The sequence below is a fragment of the Myotis brandtii genome, unplaced genomic scaffold, assembly GCF_000412655.1.
Source record: "Myotis brandtii unplaced genomic scaffold, ASM41265v1 scaffold39, whole genome shotgun sequence".
Classification (NCBI taxonomy): domain Eukaryota; kingdom Metazoa; phylum Chordata; class Mammalia; order Chiroptera; family Vespertilionidae; genus Myotis; species Myotis brandtii.
In genome coordinates, this window is record NW_005364953.1 from 8,346,283 (window position 1) to 8,355,988 (window position 9,706).

Sequence of the window (9,706 nt, forward strand, 5' to 3'; positions counted from 1 at the left end):
TCCCACCCTGCCTGCAGTATGCAAATTAGCCACCATCTTTGTTGGTGGCTAATTTGCATATCGCGCTGATTAGCCAATGGGAGGTGTAGCGAAGGTATGGTCAATTACCATGTTTGTCTATTATTAGATAGGATAGTTCTGCCTCATCTCTATTTCCCATATCTGGGAACCTCTTTAGGGGTTTCCAACATTCTAGATGCTGTGCAATTGTAAAACAGCCACTTTTTGCCATCTTTTCAGCCTCTGTCCTTTTCCTTCCCTAGCCCCCAAGGGGAGCTGACCAGCAATGTTAGCCCTGCTGACTCAGTAAGCAATAAGTAAGCCTCATACAGTTTTTTTTAACTAAGCTGCTATGCTCTGTAAGTCTGATTTTCTCCATGATAATCAAGTCCAAAATTCTACTGGGATCACTGCTTTGAGCTTGAAAGAATGAATATTCAGCGAAGCAACATGAAAAGGAGCACAGGAAGGTATGTCCCATCTGTAGAAGGAAACAATTGTTCAAAGTGATCTTTGCATGCTGAAAGAAAAGCAAGCAGAGATGGCATTGCTAAATAGCGAACGACCTCTCAAAGACTGCCAAATTAACAGGTTGACTTTTTCTGTCTCCAGTCTTCTCTCCATAAAGTCCATCCTCCAATCCAATCCTATTACTCGCCCATTTAAAACCCTATGCTGGCTCACCCCTGCCTATAGAATTAAGGCCAAGCTCCTTAACAAGCAGACTTCTTTCACTAAGTGGCCACAGGATACCTTTCCAGATTCTTATTCTCTCCCCTCTCCCACATTCCCAGTGGTTCATACACAATATCTCACTTTTTCTGAACTATCCATTTTTACATGTGACTGCCTCATTTGTGTTGGTGGTAATCCTTGCCCACCACTTCTTTATCCACCTAGATTCCAGGCAATGCCCAGTCATCCTTTATGATTCAGCATAGTTAGACTCCAGTCTGTAAATTACCCACACTTAGCAGTAATCCCTCCATAATGATCCCTGGGCACCTTAAACATACCTCTTTCTCTAAGTACTTTCCCCACTGTATATAATTATTAGTTTGGGTGTCTATCTCCCACACCTGACTGTAAGCTACTTAAGGGCAGCCAGGGACTCCTTCTACTTCATCACTGTATTCCCAGCACTTGGCATAGGGTCTGGTCCTGTATATGTGCTCAAATGACTTTTGAATAAATGAACTTGAATATCAAGTGCTCCTTGAATTCAAACTCAGCATCTCTTGAAAGGTGAAAATTATATTATGTGACCAAAATAATCCTAGTGAAGTGTGTTTGAGGACTTGACTGAAGAACTGGTAGGAGGCCATATTATGGGGCCTGAGGGATAGTTTCGACCTCAGGCAGCTTAATGGCAGTTGTTGCTGGCTTAAAAGAAGAGCAGCTGGAGCGGATAAAAAGGGCCCTTACTGGGGATTTCCCCATCATTATCTTTCACTGTTCATCACTGATACTATATTGTTTATATAACATTCTACACAAAGCGTTTCAACTATTCTGCATTACAGCCAACTGTTCATTTGTGCTCCGCCTACAGATAGGTACCTTTGGAGCAGCCTTGTTAATCAGAAGCCTCTGAAAGTTCTCCAGTTCTTATTCTCACTTATCATTACTATACCAAGGAATAGCATTTTGTGGGTAAGGCACCCTTGAAAAGCTGAGCCAAAAGGGGGCAGGGTGGAACTAATAAAAACAATTCTTTTTTTTTTCCTCCTAGATTGCCAATATATTTCACCACACCTCCCATCCTACATTGTTTTAAACTATGTGGCAGTAAAGTCAAAAAAGGAAAATGAATAATTTAGCAAAACTTTACACTTTGTAGGCAAGAAAAAGAGGAAGCAACGGGGAAGCCTGGGATATGAATCTATAGACATATGATCAGTCGCCACTTCTGGAAAGTAAACATTTTGGCTGTTTAAACAAATAGCAACAGCAATTAGCTTTATTTGTAGACTAAACTGAGGTGTATGCTGAATTAAAAAAAAAACTGAGTCTGTTTTGATCTTCAAAAATGTCAAACTGGTAAACACTTCACTTTTTTGTACATATAAATCTAAGAGCCAAGTCTAGCTTGAGGAAGATTTAAGACACATAAAATTTGTCTGAGGTGTCTGCCAAATCTCTGTAGCAGAAACAGAAACCCTGGAAAAGCTGACATAGTCATAACTCTCACAACATCATCAGTAGGCTTGTGCAGGGCTGGACACACCAAAAGTCACTGTTCCATCTCTCACACTGTTTGTAAACAGAGAAGTAGATCATTTACTTATCAGCTATCTGGTAGCTCACTTTCTCCTATATATCCCACAGAGAAAAGAGACAGGAAAAAAAGAATAAATCCCTCCTGACACATAACCCAATTTTCACCTGGGTAAATTTTCATTTCTAGAATGGGCCTGGTTGTTAAAATGTCTTCTTTTTTTATTCATTTCTTTCTTTTGCACACTAATTCTTGTATGTATACTAAATTCATTTATCTCTCTTCTCTCTCTCTCTCTCTCTCTCTCTCTCTCTCTCTTTCTCTCTCTCTCTCTCATCATTAAAGGGGGTGTTAGTAAGTATCTAGTACAGTGCCTAACAGAGTGCTTTGAACATGGTAAGCCCACAATAATTCATCAAATGAATTAAAATTCTATCTTTAATTTCTATGTGCAATTTATTTGACCATGAAGTAGGAGAAATATAAATTATTTTTCTAGAGTATTTAAAAGTGACCATTTCAAGGTAATGTTTTATTCAAATGATTCGTGCTTAGGACTTCTGTCCTTTAAAGAGCATCCTTTTTTTTTCTCAATGGGTATTGTATTTATAAGGAAAATGTAGGAAAGACCATGCAGCAGGATCCTGAATGACAATATGAAAACTGATACATTTTTGTAAAGAAAATCAGATATCCCATATTTACTTGATTTATGTCATTATGGCAATCCACTACATATGTCTAAGATCACTTAACAATGCACGCATGGGCTGCATTCTGTAAATAGGATTAACAGTTGAATTCAACCTAGGACTTCCCTGGGGACAGATTGCTAGAAAATACATCTACATGACATTTAAAAAAATAAATTAACCAATGACATTGGCTCCCATGAGACACATTGTTTCCTGTGCACTCAATTCTACCATAGATTTCTGTAGCTCTCTGCTGACATCCCCATCCCAAAAGACAGAGAATTTCAAAACAGAAAGAAAAACATAGCATTTGGAGCTATTCCTTCTCTCTTGCATGAAGTGTTATGTGCACAAAGGAAATAACTCTGTACATTAGCACAATGTGAATGGTGACATGGTGAGATCATGTCAGTCTGAACTGTGCTTGTTACACTGTGGTCACATATGACTTGCTCAAGGGAAAGAACAAAGTCTCTTTCCCTGCACAATGACAAAGACTGGCAGGGGCTGCAGGGAAATAAGGAGAGCTGTGTTATGGCAGATGGTTTGGATTTTTCTCTAAAAAATGTTATATTTTACCTTCCCACTTTTATTTAATTTACCTCATCTGTAAAATAAAGATAACTTTTATGTATTTTTAACACTTTTACTCTGAGGATGAAATGAAGTACTAGTGGATTGCCTGGCACATAACAGTTAACCCATACAATCCACATCGACATTTGGCTAACATTAATTAAACACCTATTATGTAGTGGGCAGTGGCCTAAGACTCTAAGAAAAGGTAAATTGTAGGAGGAAGAAGTGATATTGGAGAGAAAAGCAGGGAGCTGATTTTCAAAGGTTTTATAAGCCAGTCTAAGAAGTTTGGATTTTATCTTGAGGACAATGGGCAGCCTTCAAACTATTTTATAGAGCCAAATAGCTTCAGATTTGCAACATAGAAAAATCATTCAGTCAGCATTGGTAGAGAATGCACTGCAAGGGAGGCAGGCTAGAGGAAGTAGAAATCCAGACTGTAAGTCATGCGAATGTGTGGGCACAGTACAGTGTCCCAAACTAAGGCAATGATAATAAGAGTGGACACAGGGAAAATATTTTTAACTAACCTTTAAAAATTAACCAATGTATAATTATAGCAGATTAGAAAATAAAATTTGCAAAAGGTTAAAAATAGAATTCATATGTAATCTTAAGATTTATAGCAAACTTCTATTAATTTTTTTGTTTCACATTACAGGATTTTTCCTATTTATGCATGCAAAGATGTGTGCATGTATGTACAATGCCCATATGTGTATACGTGATATGTGTATGTATTTAAACTGGGATCTGACTTTATAAATTTTCTCTTAAAATATCATAAACAATTTTCTGCATCATTAAATATTTTTTGGTAACGGCAACTTACATGGGTAATTAGTAATTTATTGTATAGGTGTACTATAATTGATTTCATTCAAACCTCTAGTATTCGATATTTAAAATGTATTTTTTTCTTTTACGTTTTTGCTATTATAAACTTTTTTGTTTGTTTTTGCTATTTTAAAAATATCCTGAGAGCTAAATTTTTGGAAAATCATGTCTATTTCCTCAATAAAGAACCCTATAAGTTGAAGTGGTAGGTTGAAAGCTATGTTAAATTTTAATTTTTTGACACATATTGACAAATTGCTCTCCAGAAGGGCTGTATAAAATTACAGTTCCACTAGCAGCGTCTACAACTAGGAGGAGAACCATTTGAGAGTAATTTCAAGGATGGAGTAAACAGGATTTGGTGGGTGTAGAGGAGGGATGGATCCTTGGTAGAGTATCAGGGCAGGAGCAATGTGAACTCTGTCAAGAGGAGCAGAGAAATGGGCAGACCTAAGGAACAGGCGGCTGGGTGGATAAATGATGAAAAAAAAAAGATAACTACAGTAGAATGGGTCAAAAAGTGAAGAAAAACGGGAAATCTGTAGTGAAGTTGTGCATTCAGGTCACTTTAATTTACTGCTTTATTCGGCAAAAGTAGCAAATGCAGCAAACAGCTAATCTTTTTGTAGCACTTGGTACTACAAGGTCCAGAGTTATATTCATGTGAATATGTTGGTCCATTCTTTTCATTCAATAATCATTTATTAGGTGTCTACCATGTACCAAGTGCTGTTTTGGATGCTATGGGTATGGAGATGAATGAGAGCTGGTCCCTGGTCTCAAGGAGCTCACAGTCTAAGGTGGGGACACAGATATCCACAGCTTGATACACTACAGTGTGGTACAGACTAGGACAGAGGTAAATGCAGGGTCCTTTTGAAGCCAGAAGCCTAGCATTGCTTCGTGTATGCATGCATGTGTATTGGAGGGGGCAAGTTGGGGAGTTGCAAGGAAGGCTTAACAGAGGTATTGATAATACGAACTGAGTCTTGAAGGACAAGGAGTTCCTCAGATCACTAAGGGTCACAGATCATACTCATATTCCTTAACAGCATCTCGAATATTTGTACTACCACTCTCAAGGACACTTGAGATGCTTGTGTGCAATCCAAACCCATTTGAGACAATAGTTTCCACTGTTACCTTAATGAATATATGTACACAGCCTGTTTGGGCAATACTATGCTCATCTTAGAATTTGAAAGATAACAAACAAATGGCATACTGACTTTTAAAATCATTTTGATGACACTGATAGAACAATAATATTCATATCTACCAAGTCCTATTAATTCTACCTCCTAAATGGCTCTAAAATCTGTTCCCTCCTCTATGTTGCTCCCTCAGCTCCTGAGCACCAGCCTCCTAAATGGTGCATTCAGTTTTATCTTTTATAAGACACATTAGTAAAATTTAAAATATTTGTGGGAGTACAACATAACCACTGATGGTAGATGCCCTACATTTTGAGAAGCACTGGCCTGTGAGAGCACATCCAAACTTCTTAGCCTTGCATTCAAGGTTCTTCACAAATCAGTCTCAACTTATCTTTCCAGCCTTTTCTACCATTGTACTTTCCTTTTCCCAAACAATCTGCATCCCGGTCATGCTAAATTCCTCAATATTGAATGGCTATGCACTGCTCTTCTATAACCACATGTTTCTTACAGACTGCTCCCTCTATCTGAAATGCTTCCCCTCCACTCTTCTCTGCCTAGCAAATTCATTATCCTTTGAGACCTGTTATGTCACCTCCTCACAAAAGCCTTCTGTCTGACTCTCTCTTACAGTTAGTCACTCCTTCCTCCATCCTTCCAGAGCACTTCGTACCCATCTCTATTATACTACACACTACATTATCTCAGAATTATGGACCTCTATTTCCCCAACTAGAACCAGGGAGAGCTCACACTAATACTTCATGTGGGCAAAGGTCATGGAGGAAACCTAGTGACCCAGGTCACTTAAAAGCAAAAATAAAACAAAGTCAGTCCAGGCCTAAAGAGCTTAGAGGTATGACGTTTTACAAAGTGAATCATCTTATTCAGAAATAGCCAACCTGACTATAGTTTTGGCAGACAAAATTAGCTACGGCTGCAATAGCAGTTAAGCTAATTTGGTTTTGGCAGCTACTTTACAGCAGACACACACTGACACAGAAACTAAGAGTGAATCATTTGAGTTTCTGCCAAGATGATCAACTATAACTCACAATAATCTCTCCTTACCACAAGCAGAAAGTCAAGAATAAAATGAACAGCATGACCAGCAAACCATGGTAGACAGAGCCTGGGCTCTATAGTCAGATATCTATACACCCAAACCCCAAATCAATTCATTAAAATCTATATGGCTTTAGGTAGTTTGTTTAACTTTGTGTTTTAGTCTCCTCTTTTAGAAAAATGGTAGGAATAGTACCTACTTCATAAGACTATTAAGATAATACAACAAAATGCTTATGACAGTGCCTGGAACATTATTATGGGCTCAGTAAACATCAGTCATTATTGTAACCCAATGAAATGACTACAATTCAGATAATGTGATGCACAGAATAGCAAATGCATTTTTTAAGAAATAAATTTGAGCCCTGGCCAGTGAACTTCAGTTGGTTGGAGCATCGTCCCTTGCACCAAAAGGTGGTGGGTTCGATTCCAGGTCAAGGCATATACCCAGGTTGTGGGTTCGATCCCCACTTGAGGCATGTGGGAGACAACCAATCAATGTTTGACATCGATGTAGTTTCTCTCTTCCTTCCTTTCTCTCTCTTACAGTTAGTCACTCCTTCCCTCTCCCTCCCTCTCTCAGAAATTAATTTAAAAAAAGAAATTTGCCACCAGGCTTTAAAACTGACAACTATAGAGTGTAGCTAGCCACAAACAAAACAGTGTATATGACAAAGTTCTTCTGGGGTTTAAACTCACACGTGGAACACACCACCACACTTCTTTGTATTCTCCAAGAATTGATCTCAAATCAGGTTCCCCTAGGATGAAAAAAACAAAAATCGCCCAATCTTAATTTTTTGTCTTTAATTTTATTTGATACAGAATACTATCCAAATCATATGGATGCTTCAAAGTGTCCTATTATTATGACCCCAAGCTTTTTAATACCATTTCTTTCCCAATTTATCACTGCTGACATCTTTTTTAAAAAACTAAATTTATTTGGGTGACATTGGTTCACAAAACCACTGTAAAGAGTCTGCTTTGGACCATGGGCACACAATGCTGTGTGCAAATGATGTTTTATTGAGCTGTACACTTGAAACCTGCTGACGCCTTTTATTCCATTCAGGTAAGCCCACTTGTCACACAAGTGCTTCCTCTTCTATCTATCCTTCTCAATTCCAATCCTAGTATTATGAGGAAGCATTTTTCTCCCTCCTCTTTGCCCATTTCAAATTTCCTCTGGAGCCCAAGTTAAAATTCACCTTCTTCACAAAGCCTACCAGAATTAATCTGAAGACATAAGTTTCAGACCTTCAGCACTTCCAGGGTTTGGCTTGACACTCCATAGGTCAGCACCCCCCGCTCCACCCCATTAGTATACCCTTCCACTAACAGCCTCAGAACTTTTTGTTCACATTGTTATAATAAAATCATTAATAGAGTCTGTTTTGCACAGCCTACTTTATTCTGTAGTTGGTGTGCCACATACAAAATTGCCCATATTAGTGCTATCAGTCCTTGCCGTAAATCCCTAAAGTGCTGTTTTAAAAATAGGATGAGAGAAAAAAAATAGGATGAGAGCATGAGTGGGGGGGGGGAGGTAATGGGGGGATGAGGACACATATGTAATACCTTAATCAATAAAGAAATTAAAGATTGAATGAATGAATGAGTAAATAAATAAATAAATAAAAATAGGTCTACAGAGGGAATTGGGGGGGGCGGGAAGAGACTAACCAATGAACTTATATACATATATGCATAACCTATGGACATAATAGTTCGGGGAAGGCCTGGGGAGGGGAAGAGAGTGGAGTGGAGGGGACAAAAAAGAGATGGCGACTATCTTTATCTCACCATCAATGAGACAGAAAATGAAAATTTGACAAAAGTAACGTCCTGGGCGTGGCAAGGAATTCCCCTGCCTCCAGAGGAAATGGAAAGTGGGTGCCTTGGAAGAGGTGTGTGCCCAAACCTGAAATGTAAATAGTGCGGTGAAGGCCTGGAAAGGGGGCAGGAGTGGAGAGAAGGGGGTTCATGGGGGGGGGGACATCTGTAATACTTTCAACAATAAAGATAAAGTTTGTAAAGATGTAAATTGAGGGAAAAGAGAAAAAAGATCACCCAACTCTTCCAACCAGTAAGGAGAGTCTAGAGACGCCACCTAAGGAAGACCCTGGTCGAGAACCCTAACTTCAGACCTCTGGGGAGGCACAAGGCAGGAGTGCGGGTGTGTGGAAAAGGAAAGAAGGCGAGTAGGAGGGGGAAAAAAGAGAAAAAGAGCGCGCTCCCGTGGCTGGAAGAAATTGGCTTGGAGAGCTCAGAAGCCCACCCTCAATTGGCAGTCCCAACGCCCCCTCCCCCGCGGAGGCGGAGCTGGGCGCAGGTAACCGCTAAGGGCAGTAGCCCCGGAAGCACCCTCCTCCCTAGACTCCCTCAGTCCCACAGTCCCCAGCCACAGCCCCTCAGGCGTTCTGCCTCTCTGACCTCCAGCTCCCCGGCTACCAAAGCTACTCCTTATGCAGCCGCAGAAAATCGGGCTGGCGGGGCAGCTCCTGGGCGGGAAGTGTCCGCGCCACGCACCACACAACTGTCTTCTGTGCTCCCCGCCTCGCTCTAGCCGGCTTAGGCCCGACACTGGGGCCCAAGGCTGGACTCTCACCTAATATGGCGTCTCCTATTGGTTACTGGTCACCAGGGAAGCGAGCCCCCAGTCGTTGTCCTCATGGGAAATGTAGTTTGAGGTCGCTCGAGGCTCTTATTCCTGGAGAGAATCCAATACTGGCATTGGTGGAAAGACTTAAATGAAATAGAGGATTGTGGGAGATGGAGTTGAGACAGTAGTTTCTATATATACCCACAATTCCCATCACCTCCCATCCCCTGGCTGTGATTATGCCCAGAGTTCAGACAGAGAAGAGCATTCTGGGTATTGTAGTTTGGCGTGCACTGGCTAACAAAATCTCCCTTCTTAGATTATGGGGTTGTACTTGTGGAGGCATTTGAAGGTTCTAGATTTATTTTGCTGTTGGCTAAACTATTAGCATTTTGGAGGGAAGCACTTCATATCGTGATTTGAAATTCTTATTAAGTTTTGATTGAGTGACTTATTTTTGCTCTGATAAGCTTACAATTTTAACTGGTCCTTTAAAACTGTCAAAACTGTTCTGTGTGAACCATCTGCATTAGAATCATTTCAAAGG

At 40.0% G+C, this 9,706-nt stretch overlaps 1 protein-coding gene across 4 annotated transcripts in view; it reads right to left on the bottom strand.

The window, feature by feature from the left end:
• Positions 1 to 9,312, bottom strand: part of ENOX2 (ecto-NOX disulfide-thiol exchanger 2) — a 298,526-nt gene extending 289,214 nt beyond the window's left edge. For 2 of the 4 annotated variants that reach the window (XM_014544974.1, XM_014544972.1), the window contains exons 1-2: positions 9,166 to 9,312; positions 7,254 to 7,315 (exon numbers count right to left, since the gene is read on the bottom strand). The gene's annotated coding sequence lies outside the window, so the exon portion shown is untranslated. Of the gene's footprint in view, positions 1 to 7,253; positions 7,316 to 8,990; positions 9,076 to 9,165 lie in introns of those variants that run through there. The other 2 variants (XM_014544973.1, XM_014544971.1) reach the window with 1 other exon arrangement.
• Between the last annotated feature and the right edge of the window lie 394 nt (positions 9,313 to 9,706).